This window comes from Canis lupus, chromosome 38 (genome assembly GCF_003254725.2).
Source record: "Canis lupus dingo isolate Sandy chromosome 38, ASM325472v2, whole genome shotgun sequence".
In the NCBI taxonomy this organism is placed as follows: domain Eukaryota; kingdom Metazoa; phylum Chordata; class Mammalia; order Carnivora; family Canidae; genus Canis; species Canis lupus.
In genome coordinates, this window is record NC_064280.1 from 18,074,156 (window position 1) to 18,097,550 (window position 23,395).

The 23,395-nt window shown below is 44.6% G+C and overlaps 1 protein-coding gene across 2 annotated transcripts in view; it reads right to left on the minus strand.

The window, feature by feature from the left end:
• UCK2 (uridine-cytidine kinase 2) overlaps positions 1-23,395 on the minus strand; it is an 80,172-nt gene that overhangs the window by 19,584 nt on the left and 37,193 nt on the right. The gene's annotated exons all lie outside the window — the stretch shown is intronic.

Here is a 23,395-nt window from a genome sequence, read left to right on the forward strand (position 1 = left end):
GGGTCCTCAGAGTCTCTTCCTCCCCTTCCTAAACACAACTTACTATTCGCAGGTATCTATCTGCAGGGGGTTGCAGCGGGGAGGACAGTAATTTCTGCCTCTTCTTCCACAAAATCTTTTCTAAAGTCCCTAATAACAAAGGAACACGAGGGACACCTGGGTGGCTCAGTGGGTTAAGCACCTGCCTCAGGCTCAGGTCATGATCCCGGGGTCCCGGGATGGGGTCCCGTGTCACCAGCCTCCCCGATCAGTGGGGCGTCTGCTTCTCCCTCTCCCTCCTCCTCCCTTGCTCATGCTCTCTTTTCTCGCAAATAAATAAATAGGTAAGATAGATAAATTAAAAAAAAATTTAAAATAAACAGGAACACAAACTTATTTATCCCTGCTCATGCCCCAGTACAGACACACATGAAACAGCAGAAAGTGGACAGAGGGCACCCTGACGACGTGCTGAAGGCTCAGAGGGCCCCTGGGTCATGCAGTGACAGCGCATGCACGTGGACTCAAAACCCATGGCCAGGGAATCCGGCCAGTTAGCCGCCAGGGCAACGTCATGGCTTTCATCCTACGTCCATGGGTTCCTTTTTGCTCTAGTGCATATCCATGGACTTGCTCACACTCACAGTGAGCCTAGTGGCCACTTCACAGACGTGTGCCACCTCTTATGGACTAGAAGGACATGGGACTCCAAACACGACCAACGCCTAAAACAACATGGGGTATCCCTGCTCCGAATGGGGCAGCGGGTTCCAGGTGACCGCAAGCCTACACGCTTTGTGTCGTGGTGTGGGCAGTACACACAGCTACCTGTGATATTGCGAAAATGAGAAATACATATTTAGTCCTTGCATTTCTGGCACACAGTTCTCAACATCAATTTCCTAAGTGAGGGGAGCGGCACACCGGTCTTTGTTATGTTAACAAGGAGGCTTCTGGAAAGCACCTAAGGATGGGGCCAGTTGCCAGAGGAACCAACCCTGTGATTAGCAGGTTAGAACTTTCCCTCCTATCTCCCTGACCTCCTGGGAGGGGAGGAGCTGGAGGCTGAAATCAGTGGCCAACACCAACGATATAACCGGTCCTGCTGATGTCATGAAGTGTCCATACAAACCCAAGAGGATGGGGTCTGGTGAGCTTCCTGGTTGGTGAACACGTGGAAATGTGGGGAGAGTGTCCGAGAATTGCTTGTTGATATGGGGAAGCCCCCCCTCAATACACACACACACACACACACACACACCTGCTGGAACTGGAATAGGGTACAGAACCTAAAATCTACCTCTTTTTCTCTCCCATAATAGAGTCCCCATAAAAAGAAAAGCATAAAAACAAGCACATTAAAAAAAAAATGAGATAGTAAAGGACAGTATTTATCAAATGGCTTGTTTCTTTTTTCCATTTCATACATATTAATCTAAAAATAAGAATGTCTACATTACAAACACCCACAAGCCGTAGCCAAGCCTCCTTATGGAGCTGGCTGACCTAATTATAAGAGATGAAAAATGTGGCATAGTTAGAGATTTCTGTGGCTCAGTCTTGCTTCACTGTGGAACTTACTTTACCAACTGGTTTTAACAAGGAAAAACCAGGACACTTTTATAAAGTTACATTTCCCATAAATTCTGTATTTGATTTCTCCAAGCGTAAGGAAAACTGGCCATTCCTGTTGCCCTAGTCAATCCACATGAGACTATTTTGCACAATATTTCCTGTTGTACAAAATGTGAGACACAACAAAATAAGGATCTTTGGAGGAATGATATTTTGACTCAATTGTTAATTATTTGAAAACTATTTTACTTTTCTGACATTTACCCGTATTATCAGAACAGCATTTAAAACAGGATTCTGGGAACAGCAGCTATGCCAGGAAAAAAAAAAATTATAGAAAGATAAAACTTGCACATGACTTAAGTTAGATTCAAAAATGAAAATACCACAACAGAATCAAAGGCTCTATACAATTATAAACTATACATTTTTAAACAGGTGCCAGCCCATCATTTCCTTTTCCTAACTCCCATCTGGTTCTTACATCCTAAGGCTACGCAGGGTAAAGTCTATAGATATAGCTTTTATTAGCAGAATTCTAGAAGACCAAAGAACAAAAATGAAAAGAAGGCTTCATAGGGCCAGATATTTAATCTACCTGATTATTCACAGGGTGGTATTTTTTACTTATAGTTAAGACCCGTTAAATATTTTTAAGTATGAATAGCAATCTCTCTACTACCAAAAAAAGTGTATATAACGAGGTTACATTACCTAATTTTGGAGGTAAACAATCATTTCCCTTAACCCAGGTACAACCAAGGACAAATGGGTACAATGGCCAACAAAATCGGGTTAATGAGCACATATAGAAAGCCAGTGTTCATCACAATTTCTTTTTTAAGATTGTATTTATTTGACAGAGAGACAGAGAGAGAGGAGCAGACGGAGAAGGAAAAGCAGGACTTTCTCTACTGCGCAAGGAGCCAGATGCAGGACCTGATCCCAAGATCCCTGGATCGTGACATGAGCCTAAGGCAGACGCTTAACCGACTGAGTCACCCAGGCACCCCATCACAATTTCTTATCAAGGCTTAAGTCTTGCTGTTTTGTAGGTCCACAGCTATATGTCTCGGCTACATGTTTTCCATGGGCCTGTTTGGTGACCCTTTTTTCTACAAACACACCACCATCACTTATAACTGATTTATTAAGTCAGGCCCTAGGCCAGTGCTCCACTACAACCACCCCTTAATAGTCACAAGCGCTATCCTTCCCCAGATGCGGAAACCAGGTGAAATGACTTGCCCACAAGCCTGCTTCCTTTTTTTTCCCCTCAACCTAAAATGTAGTCAGAAGTCCCAAGGCAGAAGTCCTTTATCATGGAGATAAATACCACTGCATGAACAAGTAAAGAAACACTTGTCTCCAAGTCAGTCTAGATTTTTCTAGTATTTTCTTTCTCCTGGAAGTTGTCAAAAATGGCCCCTAAAAAATCTAGACGGCTGTTGAATCAGGGGCAACAGGTACACAGGAGCTCATTATGCTATTCCTCTCCTTGAGGATAGGTTTGAATTTTTACACAACAGGGAGGAAGGAGCCCTACGGAGACGCCTCCTTGGGATGACTGAATGGTCTTTGCCTTCTTTAACCTCCTCTTCTTTCGCCTTTCATTTTAATTTACCTTTTCCCTAATCCTGCCCTCTTCAACAGGATGAAATGGAACTCCAAGGTGTCTCCTTCTCTCGAGAAAGGAAATAATGCATTAATGACTTAGGGCTGGAGAAGGCAGGCAGTCGTGAGCTTACAGAACACTAAAAGTAGGCAAGGCTGCAATCGCTGTGGTGGGCTAAGACTTAAAATAATTATGTAAAAAAAATAAAATAAAATAAAATAAATAAAATAAAATAATTATGTCATAGGAAGACAAACGCCGTAGGACTCCATTTAAAGGAGGTATCTAGGGGATCCCTGGGTGGTGCAGCGGTTTAGTGCCTGCCTTTGGCCCGGGGCGCGATCCTGGAGACCCGGGATCGAATCCCACGTCGGGCTCCCAGTGCATGGAGCCTGCTTCTCCCTCTGCCTGTGTCTCTGCCTCTCTCTCTCTCTCTCTCTCTGTGACTATCATAAATAAATAAAAATTAAAAAAAAAAATAAAGGAGGTATCTAGAATAGTCAAATTCACGGAAAGTAGAAGAGAGGTTGCCAGGGGTTGAGGGCGGGGGGAAGTGGGGAGTTGTTCAAGGAGTATAGTTTTACTTTTACATGATGAAAAAGTTCTGGAGACTGGTTGCCCAACGATGTGGCTATACTTAATACTACAGAAATGCACGCCTACATATGGCTATGGTGGTGAATGTTACAGCTGGAGGTGGGCTTCGTTTTACAGGATATCTCCATATTCAGTGCAATGTATCCAGAATATATTCCTTCCTGCCACTTCTGGCACATTATTTTAAAGGTGGGGAGGTGAAAAATAAGCCAGATAGGACTGTGGGTTGCTGTCTGAATATATGGAGTGAAAGGCCAGGTCAACAGGAGGTTAATTTTAGAAGAAGGGGGAGGAAAAAAAATTATATATATGAATTTTTATACACATACATATGGAACAATCAGTGAAGGGGATATACACTTTCTTCCCTTGTATGGCATTTTGAAGACACCATCTCCTTTTAACTCCATTACAATAAGATGTAACTACTTTATCTCTTTTTTATCTAATGAGGAACCAAAGCTTAAAAGCCTTGCTCAAGGTCACAGGCCCGAATCTCAACCTGCAGGTCTTCTAACTCCGAATACCCAATCCTGTTCACTATGCCAGCACTGAAGCCCCGATATTCTCCATAAATGTACTCTACTTCCAGAGGTCAGTGATGGGGGAACGGAGACAGGGAAGGTATTGGTTAGGAATATGCTATGGAAAAAAAAAAAAAAAAAAAAAAAGGAATATGGTATGGTTTTGTCCCACTGCATCATGAGACTCAACATAACTGTAAATGTCACTGAATTTCAGATAAGTAAAGGCAGGCAAGTGATATCCGTTATGGAGAAGCTGAAAGTACACACACACACACACACACACACACACGTTCAAGGTATCTGGAACCTAAATTTGGAGTCTAACTGTTAGAAGCCAGCAACTGGGAGCCCAAAGGCTCTGTCGTTCTGGGAACATGCCAGCATTTGACCTGACGATCAGGCCAGGCCACCAGATGTGCTGACCCACGTGCCAGCCTCCTTTCTCAGAGACACACTTCCTATTCGGGAAGCCCCAGGAGCGAGCAGTTGCAGGCCCTCCCAGCTGGCCGATTCCAACAGGGCAGCTGAGCAGCCACGGGGTCCTGCGCTGCCATCGCAAGTAGTATTGCTCTAAAACGATCCTTACATAGGACATGGCCCGGAGGGTCCAGACACCATCTAACCCTGCCATTTCGTGTGTGTGTATATATATATATATATACACACACACACACACACCCCTAATCCTTCAGGTCCTCTGTCCAGTCCTAATATTGCTGACAGAGTAAAACTAACAGAGCACTTGAGCTCTGGGTAGCTTCTTTGTTAAGAACCCTCCACCTCGGGGCGCCTGGGTGGCTCATAAATCCAGCTTAGAAGCACCTGGGTGGCTCAGTGAGCATCTGCATTTGGCTCAGGTCATGATGCCCGGGGCCCTGGGATCGAGTCCCACATAGGGCTCCCTGCATGAAGCCTGCTTCTCCCTCTGCCTGTGTCTCTGACTTTGTGTCTCTCACGAATAAATAAATAAAATCTTTTTTTTAAAAATGCCACTAACGGTGTCCAGCACGGCCCCCCAGACATTACATCACTCCTTTGGGGGCAGGGGTTGCTCCCCACCCAGCTCTGAAGCTCTAATTTACAGGCATGAAAAAACTAAAGTACCAGTAATCTGCCCTGGATAAGGTAAACTGCTGCTTGGATTCCCTGATCAAACTGACCACATGGTAGCAACAGGGACCAGATGCGCTCTGGTCATAGCCGTGAGGCCACCTGTCTTGCGGTCCTGCATGCCCCAGAACCTATGCATTGCAGGTAGGTTCTCCTGGCTAGAACAATCACCACCACCCCTCCCCACATACACACATAAATACCTAAGTCAGAAACTCACTACGTTGCTATGTAATAAAAGTGTCTCAGGCACCAAAGGAACAGACACGGGTCAATCCAATAACCTACGAGCCCTGGAGCAGAAAGACCAACTGTGTCTCAACATCTGCTCCTGGAGCCTGGCAGGACTTGGTACCCTGAGGGCTCGCTCAAATGTGTGTCATGATTACCACCAAAAAGGTCTGAATTCATCCAGCAGACCTCCTTTTCCTTTAGACCCGATTTGTAAAAGCATAGCTTGCCCTGCTCATTTTTAGCATCAGCCTTCATTCCATCCTAAAGGACATAATGTAACTCAGGCAGGGACAGCTAGCTGTGCACACCCATATCTCAGCCCTGAGTTTTAGCTGGGCCTTGGCCCCGCTTCCCAGCCTCCCTTGCCCTTTCTGGTGACCATGCTAAGTTCTAATCAATTTGCTAATAAGCAGGAGTGTGAAGTGGCAGCTTCCTGGAATCTCCTTAAAGCATCATTATCCCTGTCGACTCTCCCTCCTGTTGGCTGGAATGCAGGCTGGATGGCTGAAGCACAAGTGGCCACTTTGCAGCCCTGATACCATGTGACTAAAGGTAGGGGAGCAGCTAAGTAAAGGAGTCCCAGACTGCAATGATCATAGAGCTGAGAGAGGAAGGACAGTGAGATAAATCATCTTTAAACACTGTTATTTGAGGCTTTCTGTCCTCTCCAACCTATGGAGAGGACAGAAAGTGACCCTAATACTGTGGTCAACTTTCACATACCCAGTAAACCGTGTAACTATCCTCTTGAAAGCTGGGGTAATCGTCATGTCCTGGGCCATGAGGCTACCTTATTCAGCAGAGAAGCCACAGATATCTCAGCAACCAAATAATTTGCATGTGAGTTTTAAAAGGCAGGGTGAGGAGGACCACTTGCCTGAGGACCATTTGCCTGACCAAGGTCCCCAGACCACTAGGCACCTCTCTGCCACCTACCAGCTGTATCTACCTGGAGGTATCAGAGCTGAATTCAACATCCTCCCCACCTTCCAGTACTTGCTTGTGCTACAGGCGAAGCTCCACTGAGGAAGCAGTACCTAGGAGGGGGAAACCCAGATTATAAACAGTACCGGATAAGGAATTCCCCACAACAGAAGCTCTCAGTTTTAATTCCCGATCCATACGGTGGGGCTGCAAAGGTAGGTTAGCCTAGAAAAACCCAAGTATGAGCCCGCACCAGAAAAATCCTGGTTGATCAACAGTCCCCAACATAAACATGATCCCAGGACTTTTTGGTGAATTGTCTGGCTCCTTTAGCTCCATTCCTAGGAAAGACATTTTAAGAACTCACTTCTGGGTTCGTAAAATTACATGTTTGGCCCTTCTCTCTTTAAGTCATGAGTGCTTACTGAAAAACCCTGTCAAGGAGCACTTCCTCATCAATTTAAACTGCTTTAGCATCAACTGGGGGTATAATGAACAATAGTCAACATTTAAGAACTACACAGAACATGCCAAATGCCAGCAACTGTTCTCAGGACTTTACAGATTACTCCCTAATCCTCAAACCAGTCCTTAGAAGGTGGGTGTTATCATCCCCACTTACACAGCGGGAGATGGGTACAGGGAGGCAGATGACAAAACTAACCCAAGATAATACAGCTAGGAAGCAACTGAACCGCTCTTTAAACTTTTTTTAATTTGAGAGAGAGAGTGCACGAGCTGGGGGAGGAGCAGAGGGAGAGGGAGAAGCAGACTCCCAGCTGAGCAGAAAGCCCGATGCAGGGCCCAATGTGGGGATGCAGGGCTCGATCCCAGGACCCTGAGATCATAACCTGAGCTGAAGGCAGACACTTAACTGACAGCCCCCCAGGCCCCCAGGATGCACGCTCTTAACCAATACACATACCACCTTGCCCTGCCACACCAGAAGTGGAGGGCTCTTCTCGTCCCGAGGGCCACCAACAACCGTACACACACGGGTATGGTGCCAGCAATGAATACACAGGAGCTGCCAGGAGCAGAATATTCTCAGCATGGCTCCGCAATTCATTCTCTGCCAGCTTCGCAAAGCACAGGCTTCCTTCAAAGTTAATTTTTCTGATAAATATTTTACCAGGAAGAGAGCAAGACAAATCACTTCTGATCCCCTACAATTCATTCTTTGGGAGAAAACAGTATTTAAGTCCAAGTTAAAGGAGGCTCTGGGAAGCAGGTGAGCCCATGCAGGTGTGTTCGAGCAGAACTGAGCAAACTCTTTAAAACCTCACCACAATAAAAACAGATGCACACGCGGTGGTGTGTTATGAACTGGCGAAAACCTTCCAGAAAGCAGCAGAGAAAGGATCATTAACATTCCTACCCTCTGACCAGGTATCAAACTTATAGTTGGATCAGCGAAGCTTACAGGAATATGAGATGTAAATATGTAAGCAGAGAACAGTGCGGACTGGTGTGCACGCCAGGACTAGAACCACGTAACAGATACAGCTGAACGTGACAGGGGAAATCTAGAAGGCAAACCGGTCAAAACTGAAAACTGCTGTAGTTCTTCGACATCATCTTAAAGAAAAAGAAGGTGGCGGCGGGGGGGGGGGGGGGGGGGGGCAGGGTGGTGCCCAATCTCTTCACGTAAAGCCAAGTGCTGGTTTCATCCACAGCCCGGTAAACAGCTGCCACCAAACAAGGGCTAAACATCAGGCAAGACAGGACTGTGCTTGTACCCAAGCAGCAACTCAGCCTCACAACTGGATTAAAATGATTCAGTACAAAACAGTGACTGATTTGTTTCCTCTTGCCGAATCTGGGCCTGAATACGGATTTTGTGGATATGTCTTTGTATCCTCCACAGGATAAGCACAAAAGGCACCCCCCCACACACACACAAAAGCAGCTAGAATCATGGCTAGCTTTGCTGATTCTGCTGCTTATGAAGCCCTCTTGGAAAGGTGGGAGCAAAGAGGAAGACTACTGGAGGGTCAATTCTTACTGTCTTGTGGGTGCAAGTGAGGTGGGAACTATTCCCTCCCCCCCACCCCTTTTTTAACTTCAGGGTTTGGAGGCAGGTTGAGACGGTAGGGCCCAGCAAACCAAGCCTCTTGTACTAGGAAAAGCCAAGGATGTCTTAGGACAAGACATACCCAACCCCTGCCCCTGCTCCCGACACACACCCCTTGCAGTCTGGCTTACTGAGCGGAGAGACACAAAAAAGAGAGTTGACTTTCCCCTGTTTAAAAAAAAAAAAAAAATGGAATAAAGGGGAGCACAGTGTGCCAGCTGGATCCTCTGTTGAATCTTCCCAAACTGAAGGCCACATGTGGGTAAACATAAGACGAGGACATCACAGCACAATGGTGCTTTGTCGTACAGGCTGTATTTGGGTTGACTCTTCCTTTCCAGCAATGCTTATCCACACTGGAAAACTAGAAATCAAACTATCTGGCTATCAAAAGATTTATTTTTTTTAATTTCCTCTTTAGGTCTCTTCCAGCATCCATGCCTAAATCCAGAGCAGCAGGGAAAGGAAACTGAAAATATGTGCCAAGCACCCACCTTCCTTCCTTTTTGAAAGTCTCTTTTAGTGTCTTTGAAAACTCAACTTAATATTTACTCTTCATAGCATTAAAGAAAGGGGTTCAAATCCTCCTATGAGCAGACTCCATTCTTTCCAGGCGTTCCTACTAGATTCTGATGGATTCATCACTTATCAACCACCTCCTAGGCCCTCAAAACTCCTCTGGAATAAAAAAAATAGATAAAAGAACTCCCATAGCGACACAGACCATGTTACCCTATAAAGGATGGCAAACTGACCACACTGAAAGTCATCAAAAATTATTAGGGCTAATCTGCTGGCAAATATGAGGAGTTAAAGCAAGTATCCCTTGAAGAGAACGATTTTCTCTTATTCATTTGTGGATCTGAAGCTATCAGTAAATACAGGCCAAGCTTCTGTTTTACAACCACACAAATATGTCCCAGTGATTTGACAGAGGCACAAATGCAATTCCGCGGAGGAAGGGTAGCCTTTTCAAGGAATAGTACTGGAGCAACTGGACATCAATGGGCAAAAATATGAACTGTGACCTGAACTTCACACCTTATATAAAAATTAACTCAAAATGGACCACAGGCTGGGGCACCTGGGTAGCTCAGTCAGTTAAGTGGCCAACTCTTGATTTCAGCTTAGGTTGAGGTCTCAGGCTCTGTGCTCAGTGGAGAGTCAGCATGAGGATTTTCCCCACTCCTTTCCCCTCCCACACTCACACTCTTTCTCTCTCAAATAAACAAATCCTTAAAAACAAATGGACCGCAGGCTTATGTAAAGCAAAAATCTATCAAATTTGGGGCATCTGGGGGGCTCACTAGGTTAAGTGACTTCAGCCCATATCCTGATGTCAAGGTCCTGGGGTTGAGCCCCCTGGTGGGCTCCCGACTCAGCGGGGAGTCTACTTATCCCTCTGCCCCTCTTCCCACTCATGCGCTAACACTTTCTCTCTCAAAAAAATAAAATCTTTAAAGAAAATCTATCAAATTTATTAAGAAAAACACATAAGAGAAAGTCTTCAGGATCTAGTGCTTGGCAAAGTTTTCTTAAGCTTGATACATAAAAGCATGATACATAAAAGGGGAAGTTGATAAGCTGAATTTCAACAAAAATAAAATGTGCTCTGTCAAACAGCCTCTCTTAGAACAAACAAACGAGCTACAGACGGGGAAAATATACTTTTAACACACATGTCCAACAAAGGATTAGTATCCAGAATACATAAAGATTTCTGAAAACTCAACATTAAAAAAAAATCAATTCCAATTAGAATATGGGCAAAAGACATGAAGAAGCATTTCACCCAAGATGATACACAGCTCTCAAATAAGCACCTGGAGAGATGTTCAACATTATTAGCCATTAGGGAAATGTAAATTAAATTAAAATCAGGACATGTTCCTACACACCCATCAGAATAGCCCTCCCCCCAAAAAAAAGTGACAACACCAAATGCTGATGACAATAGAGAAAAAAGATTGGTCATACACTGCTGTTAGAAATGGAAAACAGTTCAACTACTCAGAAGAACAATTTGGCACTTTTTAAAGTAATCTCTACACCCAGTGTGAGGCTCAAACTCACAACCCCGAGATCAAGAGTTGTATGCTCTACCAACAGAGCCAGCCAGGCGCCCCCAACAATCTGGCACATTCTTAAAACACTAAACGTGCAACTACCATAGGATCCCACCATTTGTACTCCTGGGCATTTATCCCAAAGAAATGCAAACATGCTCACCCTGGAACATTACACAAATGTTCCTAGAAGCTTTATTCATAACAGCCAAAACTGGAGACCACTCAGGTGTTCTACAGGGGTAGATGGTTAAACAAATTGTGGTGCATCCATGCCACGGAACTCTACTTAGCAATGAAAAGGAATAAATTACCACCTGTATAAATTTCCAGATAATTTTGCTAAAGAATACATGGGCAATCTCAAAAGGTAGGATTCCATTTATAGAACATTCTAGATAAGACAATTACGGAAATGAGGAGGTTGGTGGTTGGCAGGGATTAGGGACAAGGGGGATGGTAGCACGGAGAAGGCAGCGGTGACAAACAAAGCACAGCCTGGGGGAGCGACCCTGCAGTGGGGAGAATGTTCTGCTTCTTCACTGTATCAGGATCAATACCATTTTGTAAGCCATTACCACTGGGGAAACTAAGGAAAAGCTACTTGGATCCCTCAGTATTACTTCCTACAACCCTATGTGAATGGACAATGATCTCTAAAAAAAAAAAAAAAAAAAAAAAAAAAAACCACCCCACCAAATTAATGCCCATCTGTCTTCTGCAATTTGTCTTTATTTTTTATTTTATTTATTTATTCATGAGAAACAGAGAGAGAGAGAGGGAGAGAGAGGCAGAGGGAGAAGCAGGCTCCATGCAAGGAGCCCAACGTGTGACTCTATACCGGGTCTCTAGGATCATGCCCTGGGCCGAAGGCGGTGCTAAACCGCTGAGCCACCCGGGCTGCCCAATTTGTCTTTAATTAGAAATTTAAGCTCTCACCCTTCAAAATTCTTTCTATCCTCACAAGCCCCAAGTAATCAATGGATATGGAGGGAATGTATTCTGTACGTGGCACAGACATGAATGAACCGCAGGGGGGCCGCAAAAGAACAGACTGCTGTGGGTTTAATTGTGGCCCCCCAAAAGATAGGACTAAGTCCCAACTTTCAGGGCCTCAGAATGTGACCTTGTTCAGAAAAAAGGTCTTTGCAGATGTAACTAAGGTAAAGGATCTCAAGATAAGATCATCCTGGATCTGGATGGGTACTAAACCCGATGACAAGTGTCTTTATAAGAAACAGAAAAGGACAAGACACAGAGACGCACAGGGAATACCATGTGAAGACAGGGGAAGGAACCAGAATCTCTAAGCCAGGGAGTTCTACCAGCAGCCAGGAGAGAAGCACAGACCAGATTTGCCTTCAGAGCCTGCGAAAGAAACCAACACTGCCAAACCCCTAGATTTTGGGGTTCTGGCCTCCAGGACTGTTAAGAGAGTAAACATTTTTGGTCTTTTTAAGCCACCACATTTGTGGCAATTTGTTACCGCAGCCCTAGGAAGTGAGTGCACCTGTCATCTCTAGTGGGCTTGACTTCTCTTTTTTTAATCACAGAAGATGTGAACACTTTCTTCAACTTCTATTTTTATATACTCCTGGACACATTTTTTCCTTCTTCTTCCAGAGGATATATACCATAAGGATGTACTGTTTCACTTTATAATCTTTTCCTGCAGAATTTATTTCCTGGTGTTTCTCTTTGTTCTAAGAGTAAACTATTGCTAGCTGGCATTATCGAGTGTCTACGTCTTCAAACATCCTGGTTAACCATTATCACGGACCCTAAAGAGATTCAACCCATTTTTGAAAACTTCGATGACACTTAGAAGTAAAACTGCACAGCACTGAACCTACTCTATGGGTTGCCTGGTGGCCAAGGAGTTGCTTCTAGGTCCGGCAATGGGCTTCGGGGCCTTTGAAAAGGAGAAGCAATTACTAGGTTGCAGATGTGTAAAAGTGCCATTCAAGAGAAATTTTGTGTTTTGATAGAAATGCCCAATAAACTTCTGAGCAAGATAGATTAAAAAAAAAAAAAGACAAAAACTACCCACTTAGCACAAAGTTCTAAAAGGCGGAAAGTGGGTCTTCTGGTATCAGGCTGGGCACACAGGACCTGGCTTGACTTCTGATACTAGGATAACCAGGGGAGGCAACAAAACCTCTCTGATGGTTATAACTATTACCAACTGTGAGCGCTGATAACCCCCCCGCCCCCCATGAATGGGTGCTAAGTGTTAACAGGCTGATGCACAGGAGACCGTGGCCAGCACAGCATAGGTGTCCAAACTTTCACCATTATAAACCTCTCTTGGAAACAGTCTACTGAGGAGCTTTGATTTTGTGATTCACTGAAGACATTGGGATTCAGGCCCCGATGTTCGATTTTCTTTATATCTATAAGGCTATGAAATAACATCCTCTAGCTCAGATCTCTGTAATTTTTCTCAGCTTCACTGTTCCATCTTGGTGCTCTAAAATCTGAGCGGAGGGACGTCTGGACGGCTCAGTGGTTGAGGGCTACCTTTGGCTCAGGTCATAATCTCAGGGTCCTGGGATCAAGTCCTAAATCGGGCTCCCTGCTCAGCGGGAAGACTGCTTCTCCGTCTCCCTCTGTCCCTTCCCCCTCTGCTCAGGCTTGCTCTCTGGTGTGCACTGTCTCTCTCTCAAATAAATAAAATCTTAAGAAAAATAAAAAGTTAAAAAGTTAAAAAGCTTTATGTAGGGACATAGGTACATAGGTACATATCAGTAGGATAAGCTTCTAGTGGTGGATCTGCTAATGTAAAGAATCTGCATTTTTAAAAATTGTCATACATAAGCCCAGAGAGCCCCTGCCATCAATGATTCACATACACTCTACATCCTCTTTTAAGAATATCTAACTTAATGAGATCTCTCTGACTTACCGCTCTGCTTTAAGTGAGGATAAACATCTTCAATATGCCTAAAAGCCTTCTGTTTTTCTTTTTCTGAAACCTTTCTGTTGATAGCCTATCCTCATTTCTCTGCTCCATTATGGGTCTCTTCTTACTGATTCACAAAAGCTCTTTACATACTAAGAAAACTGGCTGTTTCTCATTGTATCACAAATAGTTTTTCAGCCTACTGTCTTTTTACTATTTTTTTTTAAGATTTTGTTTATTTACTCATGAGAGACACAGAGTGAGAAAGAGACACAGGCAGAGGGAGAAGCAGGCTCCATGCAGGGAGCCCGATGTGGGACTCGATCCCAGGACCCCGGGACCACGACCTGAGCCAAAGAAGGGCCCTCAACCACTGAGCCACCCAGGGGTCCCTGTCTTTTTGCTTTAAAGTGGTGTTTTCTGGGAGATAATTTTTACTTACGTAAACTGATACATTGCCCAGTGTTTCTTTATGTTACAGTTAGAAAGGACTTCTTTGCACAGAAATCTGTAATAGATCCCCCTATGATTTCTTCTCCTCTATGACCCTCACACCCTTTCTTTGCCCTCCACTCCCGAGATCCCGCTTGGATCAAGGGAGGACCAGGAGAGGCCACGAGGGCACCAGGCCAGCAGCTCTCTGCACCAACAACTTCCAGCCAGCCAGCCAGGGCCACGGATGGCAAGCAACTGAACGGAAGTGAGATGTAGCACTGCGGGTTGTGGGGAACTTCCTGTGCACATACAAGCAGTTACAGAGAACCCTGCAGCTGTGTCCCTCTGGAATTCCTCCGGAAAGAGACCCAGGCTCTGCTCTCAACCCTCAGGCCCACAGCTGCACACAGGATAAGGGATCAGGCCAGTGGCACCAGTTTAAGAGCAGCAGGAAATCTGTAGCAGGTTTGGAGAACGACACAGACCAAGGCCATGTGGAAAGTTTTCTTTAAAATACAAGGTATATGTTTTCCCCACCCCCTGCAGGATACTCTGTTGAGAGTATGAAATCCTGTTTTCTCCCTACCATGGCCAACAGCTAAAAGAAGCACATACCCCCACCAATAAAACACCAACAAACTAAAGACTCATGGGGAGTTTCAGTCCAAACAAGCCTCCTATACCGATACTTATGTAACTGAAGACAGAAAAATTAGAAGCACATTACATACCAGTGTTTATAATATCCCACCTTGATAATCTCCTTCTTTCCCCTCCCTAGCTCACTTGAAAATGCTCCTGCCTATTTCTAGAAGACAGTACTCAGTTCCCTTGGGGAAGCATCCTGTAGTGTGCTGTGTCTCCATAATTGAGTGAGAGGCTTACATCTCTTTTTCCCACATCATTCAGACAGGACCCTCCTGCCAGGGACTGGCTCAATAACCCCAGTGAGAAGCAGCGAAGCATCTTCTTTCATATGTTAGGATTATTTTTAAAATCAAATTAGGAAAAAAAAATAAAATCGATTAGGAAAACTGGATATCCACATTAAAAAAAAAAAAAAGAGGCTGGAACCCCACCGTTCACAATATACAAAACTTAACTCAAAATGTATCAAAGGCCTAAATGTAAGAGCTGAAACTATAAAACTTCTAGAAGCAAGCACAGGAGAAAATGCATCATGGCATTGGATCTGACGATTTTTTGGATATGATGCCAAAAACACAGGCTACACTGGGGTACCTGCGTGGTTCAGTCGGTTAAGCACCTGCCTTCAGCTCAGGTCATGATCTCAGGGTCCTGGGATCGAGCCCCCACGTCGGGCTCTCTGCTCAGTGAGGAGTCTGCTTCTCCCTCTCACTCACTCTCCCTCTGTGTTCTCTCTTTCAAATAAATAAATATTAAAATCTCAAGAACACAGGCAACAAAAGAAAAAAAAGTAAGACAGACTTCATCAAAATTAAAAACTCTTGGGCAACCCGGGTAGCTCAGTAGTTTAGCACTGCCTTCAGCTCGGGGTGTGATCCTGGGGTCCCAGGATCGAGTTCCACGTCAAGTTCCCTGCATGGAGCTTGCTTCTCCTTCTGCCTGTGTCTCTGCCTCTCTGTCTCTCTGCGTGTCTCTCATGGATAAATAAATAAAATATTTCAAAAAAAATGGACTCTTATGCATCAAAAGACATCATAAACAGAGTAAAAAAACAACCTAAGGAACTGGAGAAAATATTTGCAAAGCTCATATCTGATAAGAGATTAGTATCCAGAATATATAAAGAACTCCTAAGAGTCAACAACAACAAACTGATTTAGAAAGCTAACAAGGCAGGAAACAACAAATGTTGGAGAGGATGCGGAGAAAAGGGAACCCTCATACACTGTTGGTGGGAATGTGAACTGGTGCAGCCACTCTGGAAAACTGTGTGGAGGTTCCTCAAACAGTTAAAAATATACCTGCCCTACGACCCAGCAATTGCACTGTTGGGGATTTACCCCAAAGATACAAATGCAATGAAACGCCGGGACACCTGCACCCCGATGTTTATAGCAGCAATGGCCACGATAGCCAAACTGTGGAAGGAGCCTCGGTGTCCAACGAAAGATGAATGGATAAAGAAAGCTGACACAAGTCTTGAACACATATTTCACCCAAGAATATATACAGACAGCCAATTAAGTACGTGAAAAGATGTTCAATATCATTAATCATTGGGGAAATGCAAATCAAAACCACAATGAGGGATGCCTGGGTGGCTCAGTGGTTGAGGGCCTGCCTTTGGCTCAGGGCATGATCCTGGAGTCCCGGGATCAGGTCCCACATGGGGCTCCCTGCATGAAGCCTGCTTCTCCTCCCTCTGCCTATGTCTCTGCCTCTCTCTTTCTGTCTCTTGTGAAGAAAGAAATAAAATCTTACAAAAAAAAGGGGGGGGGGAGAAAAAAAAACAAGGAGATACCTCTTCATATCCCCTTAGGATGGCTATTATCAGAAAAAAACAAACAAACAAAAAACAAAATAAAACACGGAAAATAAAGGTTAGTGAGGATTTAGAAAAACTGGAAACTTTACACTGCTAGTGGAAAACAGTACAGCAACTCTTCAAAACATTAAAGGCAGAATTACCATAGAGCCAGCAATTCCACCTGTGGGTATATACCCAAAAGTTCACAGCAGCATTATTCACAATAGCCAAAAGGTGGGAGCAATCCAAGTGTCTATTGACAGATGAATAAATAAACAAAATGTGGTCTCTCTATACAAAGAAATGGCTATTCAGACTTAAAGAAGAAGAAAACTCTGATCCATGCTATACCGTGGATGAAACTTGAGACAATTCCCAGAAGAATTAAGCCAAATGAAACAAGCCAATCACAGAAGGACAAATACTATTTGGTTTCCACTTTTATGAGGTACTGAGAGTAGTCAAATTCAGAGACAGAAAGTAGAATGGTGGTTTCCAGGGGCTAGAGACAGAGGAAATGAGGAGTTATTAACAAATACAGAGTTTAAAAATGGAGAAGATGACAGTGATGGAGATGGATGATGGTGATGGTTGTACAAGAATGTGAGCGCACTTAATGCCACAGGACTTTATACGTAAAAGTGGTTCCAATGGCAAATTTTATGTTATCTATATTTCTCACAATAAAAAAATATATATCACATATATTCCTACTCTCTTCTCTACCACTAAATCAAGGGTAAGGGTCTCACCTCATCAATCTTTATACACCCATCCCAGTGCCAACCATTCAACAGAAGTCACATTGTTCAGAGTCTCTAAAACCAAGACGCCTTCCAGGGTCCAGGAACACAGTCCTTTGATCTAAAACCATGACGGGGGGGGGGGGGGGGGGGGTTGGGCAGGGCAGGGAGACACCTTATCTGATAATATAACCTTTTTCTCAGTTACAGAAAGCAATTCTCGGGATGCCTGGGTGGCTCAGTGGTTGAGCCTCTACATTTGGATCAGGTCATGATCCCGGGGTCCTGGGATCGAGTCCTGCATCGGGCTCCTGGCAGGGAGCCTACTTCTCCTCTACCCTCTGTGTCTCTCATAAATGAATAAATAAATAGATCTTAAAAAAAAAAAAAGAAATCATTTTTTTTCATCAAGGAACACTAAATGAAAAAAATTCAATTTTTTTCTCTATTTCTAGTTACCAACCTCAAACCATGCTCTGAAAGGGTACCTACTTCCTGGTATGTGAAAAAACGCAAGCTGGCACTTTAATCTCCCAGAGTTAACTTCCTCTTCCAGGAAGATTTAAGAGATTTCTCCTTGCAAGCACCTTTGCTCCTATTTCTTCTTTTCTTCCTCTCCATGTTCCCCATCCTAGCTAACCACTCATTTTCCAGCCCCACACCAAATAGGTGTCAAAGAAACAGGTTAGTGAAAGAGAATTTGAGCTTTTTGCCACCTTTATAGAACCAAGAATGCTGGCATGACTTCTGTCGCTCCTGATGGGAGCCAAGTCTGATTACGGGTAGTCTGTAATTAGTTCTTTCGTGGTTATTCTAGTTAACCATGCCCCTTCCTCCTCCAAGGGTTCTCATGGGGTCCCGGGCAAAGATCACCCTTACTATGTTCTCATGGTAAGCACTTTGAGGAACTTCCTGCTGAAATGGACTGGATAGCCAGTGGCTTACTTTTTAATGGGGCACAGGTTTAAAAAGACAATGTGATGCAAGCCGATCTTTTTACATGAAAAATGTAAGAAAAAGGGCAGTCCTGGTGGCCTAGTGGTTTAGTGCCGCCTTCAGCCCAGGGTGTGATCCTGGGGTCCTGGGATCAAGTCTCACGTCGGGCTCCCTGCACAGAGCCTGCTTCTCCCTCTGCCTGTGTCTCTGCCTCTCTCTCTCTCTCTCTCTCTGTGTCTCTCATGAATAAGTAAATAAAATCTTAAAAAAAAAATAAGAAAAATGTAAATGGGGCCAAGTGAGAAAGAACACCAAGCTCCCCGCTTCTCTGCAAAAAAAAAAAAAAAAAAAAAAAAGCAAGAGCAGAAAATGTTAGGAATGACAGTTCCCCGGGTGTTTTCTCCAGTGGCTCTCGCCGCCACACTCACCAAGCCTGCTGGGGGAAGTCTTACAGCCTTGCTATCCTGGCAACACATGGCTTTTGGGACCAGCTATCCTGGGAAACCACTCCCAGTGCTGCCAACAGCAAGAATTTTGCCCACCAGGCAAGAGTAGGAAAAATGTTCATCCTTCTAACCAATAATTCGACTTTTAAAAATCTATCTTAAGGAATAGAGAGGAATAAAATGTCCATCACTGCAAAACACTTGATGACAACCTACAGAGCCAATAATGAGGGAGGTGGGATTTGTTAAGTCTAGGCACACATAAAACACAACCAAGTCACGTTTGCATAGAATATTTGGTAATCTGGGGGGCGCCTGGGCAGCTCAGTCAGTTAAGCTTCTTGACTTCACCTTGGGTCATGATCCCCTGGAGTCCTGGGATGGAGCCCTGCATCAGGCTCCATGCTCTTAGGGAGTCGGCTTGGGATTCTCTCTCTCCCTCTCCCCCAACCCCTGCACCGTTGGCGCTCTCTCTCTCCCTCTGAAATAAAATCTTTTTTTAAAAAAGAATATTTGATAATATGGGAAAATGCTCAGGAGATGTTAAGTTTAAAAAATTATGATACAAAACTATTTTTTCCTAGTCTCATCCAAAAAAATAACTTTCATGGATGTATATATGTGTATTAAAGTTCAGAAAGAAATATAACAGTTTCAACAAAGATGAAAAAAAACCACAAAGATGAGGTCTGGGTGATGGAAGTAGAAATCACGTTTTTCTTCTTTACAGTACCCTAATTATTTTTTATACACCAAACGATATGGCTCAAGCAGAAAGAGGTCCGACCCAAAACCGCATACACGAGATGCTGATGCTCATACAAATAATAAAATGACATTTGGGTCTGGAATGTTATTTTTAAAAATTAGTCTGTTTATAATGCTTAAAAATGACTTGCTAAGAGGAAAAGCAGTGCTCTCTGATGAGGTTTCCCATCCATTATCGTTAGGATACACAGTGCTTGGGTGGAGATGGAAAAATTTTTGTGGTTTCCTACTCTCATTTGGCACCCTGAGTCTGACCACTACAAAAGCCAAAGAATGCACAAAAACAGGTGGCAGATCCAGAACCATGATACGTGTGGCCATTTACCTGGTAACTGGAAAAATCAAGGCAGGAACTATTAAAAAGATAAAGGACATGACTTTTTAGAGCACCTGCAAGGGGGCCACCACACTTAGCAAATGCATAACGTAACTGACATACCATATATACTTTATTTCTTTTTTTAAGATTTTGTTTATTTGAGAGAGAGAGAAAACGAGCACATGAGCACAAGCATGGGAAGGGGCAGAGGGACAAGCAGACTCTCTACTGAGTGGGGAGCCTGACCTAGGGCTCAATCCCAGGACCCCGAGATCATGACCTGAGAGGAAGGCAGATGCTTAATCGCCTGAGCCATCCAGGCGTCCCTTATATATGGTTTCTGTAGACGTTTTGAAGAACCTAATCATCAACAGCCAAACCAGTGTGCAATCTGGCAGTTAGGAAGACTAGATGATCTCTCTCCCTCCACAGTTAATATTCTGCATTTCTAGAACAACCTGTTTGGAGGTTATTCAGGATCAGCCCTATCAATTCCAAAACTAATTTAAGGGCGCTTGGGTGGCTTGGTCTTGATTTTTCAGCCCAGGTCTCCATCTCAGGGTTATCAGTTCAAGCCCCACTTTGGGCTATACGCTGGGCATGATGCCTACTTAAAAACTAATTTCAAGAATGCTTTTTTACGAATCTGGTTCCAGTGACAACTCCCCTATAACCCATGGAAGGCTCTGGCTCTGGCTTCAAAAGAAGGTCTCCTCCTCTACAAAATACCCTACAAGTAGTTCCCAACTTACAAACACACTGTCATCTGAGAGTTCACTGGCTGTGCAAAAGCAGCATCACATTTTTCCGGGCAAATGAGTAAGGATTCGGTCCCCAGCACAGCTTCTGATGTAACTTGACCTGTACTGCTCACAAGATAGTCTGTCTACAAAACTGGAAAAAAAAACAATGCCACTGCATTTGTCAACTTTGAGTAAAAAAGAAAATCAGTACAAGTGAGTAAATGCTGGTACTTGACGAAGAAAATCAGTACAATTGAGTAAATGCTGGTACTTGACAATACAGAAAGACCTGTGTTTCTGAAGCTTTTCTTCTTCAACGAGGCTTGTTCAACACACAACTGGCCCACCTCCTTCTGGACTTCTCTACTCCGTGCCTCTCTGTCCCACCATATTTCTGTGCCTCCCCAAAGGTAAGCCCTCAGGTGCATCACACCTTTTAGGGTCAATGTGCAGACCTTTAGCATGCCTGGCGCCAGGCCCAAAAAAAGGGCAGCACCCTCCAAACAGACATTCTTGTAGCTGTGCATTAAGCCCAGAGGCCAGCATGTTATTCCATGTTTTTATGTTCCAGAAATGGCTGGAGCAGTTGAGATCCAGATAATAATAATGATAAAAAAAAAAATCCTCTCTAAGTAGCAGAATGCCTATCAAGGTCCCTAATTTAAATAAAGCTTTGGCTTTTTTTCTACCCAGGGAGATCCTCAATTAGAGATTATTTATGCGCCTTTTTTTTAAACACACAAATCTAACAAGCTGCTCTTCCAGATTCCAAGTGAAAGGGAAGGCAACCATTGTTGAGTGTTCTCTGTATGACACTATTTTATTCTCACTGAAGGTTTAAGTGTCTTGTCAAGGCCACTCAGCAATGACATTAAGGTCTGTGAGCTGAAACTAGACCCCACCTGGCTGGCGCTGAAGTCAGTGGAGGCAGAGTCGCTGCCAGCAGCCAGCAGCCACCTGACTGTACTATTAAGACAGAAAAGAAAAAAGCTGACCTCAGGCTCAGGCTGTAGCTGTTCCATTCACTCACTGGCCCTTACGGAAACAAAGGTGGTGCTTGGAATCCTTTCCAAGCATTTCTCTCTAAAACTCAGTCTTCGAAGGTGTCCTGACACTCGAAGGAGGCTTATGTGAAACATGCTGGCCTGGAGGTTCCAAGGTGCTGGGGGGTGGGTTTCACTCCAGAGGACCTCACCTTGGAGCAGTGGAGGTGTGGCCAGAAGACAGCCTGGGGGTGTCTTCCCTCCTGGCCCCCGGGATGCCTTAGCAAGTTAGGGATGCCTTAGCAAGTCAGCACATGCAACTTCACTCTTCCAAAGTGTCCTGAGGCAGCAGGAAGACACACTCCAGGGCACAGGTGCAGGACGGCTTAGCTTCCTGCAATTTTCTGAGACTGCTTGGCAGGAAGCGAAGATGAACTCTAAGGGACTCCACGTGAACAGAGAGACTACCCAGAGCACAGAGCAGGGAACTCGCATGTTTCCTTCAAGTATCTGGTGAGGGTCTCTGCCAAGGCTGACGGGAGGACTGAGGACTTTCCTATCAACGAGCAACGACCTTCAAGTGGGGGCCATTATGGAATAAAAATGATGGGGAACCCCCAGCCCAACCCCCTCTATTCCCCACGGGCCACCCAACAATTTTCAGTTTACCAAAAATGGGACATAATTTACAGATATTACACAGGAAGTTGGTATTATTTCCCTGGAGGAGGGGAAGCGTGATGAAGAGAAACCAGGCTTGAGTTACGCAGATCTGTGCTTGCATCCAGTGGTGGCTGGGTGACCTGGAGCAAGGTGGTTAACCTCCTGTGGCCCAAGTCTCTCCTCAGATGGCCAGGTTGGGGGACAGCCTGGGTGGCTCAGCGGTTGGGCATCTACCTTTGGCTCAGGGCGTGATCCTGGAGTCTCGGGATCGAGTCCCACATCAGGCTCCCTGCATGGAGCCTGCTTCTCCCTCTGCCTGTCTTTCTGCCTCTCTCTCTCTTTCTCCCCACCCCCCCACCCCATGTATCTCGTGAATAAATAAATAAAATCTTTAAAAAAACAATAAAGATTTTATTTATTTATTTATTCATGAGATTCAGAGAGAGAGTGAGAGCAGGAGCCTGATGTGGGACTCGATCCCATGACTCCAGGATCATGCCTTGGGCCGAAGGCAGGCGCTAAACCGCTGAGCCACCCAGGGATTCCCAGTAAATAAAATCTTAAAAAAAAAAAAAGAAAAAGATGGCCGGGACGGGGACACCTAGCTCACAGGCACGTACAATGTGGTCAATAAACCATAGCTAATCTGCTTTATTGCTTGCTGTTGACACAAGCTGTTTTTCAGAAGGGTCTTTCACTTTCAATCCAGGTGACTGTTGTTACCAGGCACTACTGAGGTCTGAAACACTGGGGAAGGTCCAGAGATGGGACCCAGAGGACAGGTGACACTTGCTTGAGAGCTCAGGCACATGTAACAAGGAGAACAGATAAGAGGTGGCAGCAGAGGGCAGCTGAGGTTATCCACTTCGGACAGCAGCTGAGGATGGAGGCAAGGGTCTCCAACACAGGAGGAAAGTGACAGCCACAAGCCTGTCCTTAGGCATCGCACAAATTCATGGGTAGCCACGGGCGTCAAGCTCCACTCTCCAATTGCCATCACCTTCCTTGGCAGGGGAGGATGGCACCCACTCGCACATCTGTCCCAGGATGTTCAAAATGCATGCGAAGAATAAGGTCATGAGGCACCTGGGTGGCTCCACCCGTAGAGCCAACTCTTGCTCTCAGTTCAGGTCTCATCTCAAGTCTCGACCTCAAGGACTTGAGTTCAAGCCCCACGTGGGGCTCCGTGCTGAGCATGGAGCCTACTTTAAAAAAAAAAAAAAAAGAGAGAGAGAGAGAGAGAGAGAACAAAGAACAAAGCCTCTTCATATAGACCTCATTATAGTTCTTCGCTCCCTGTG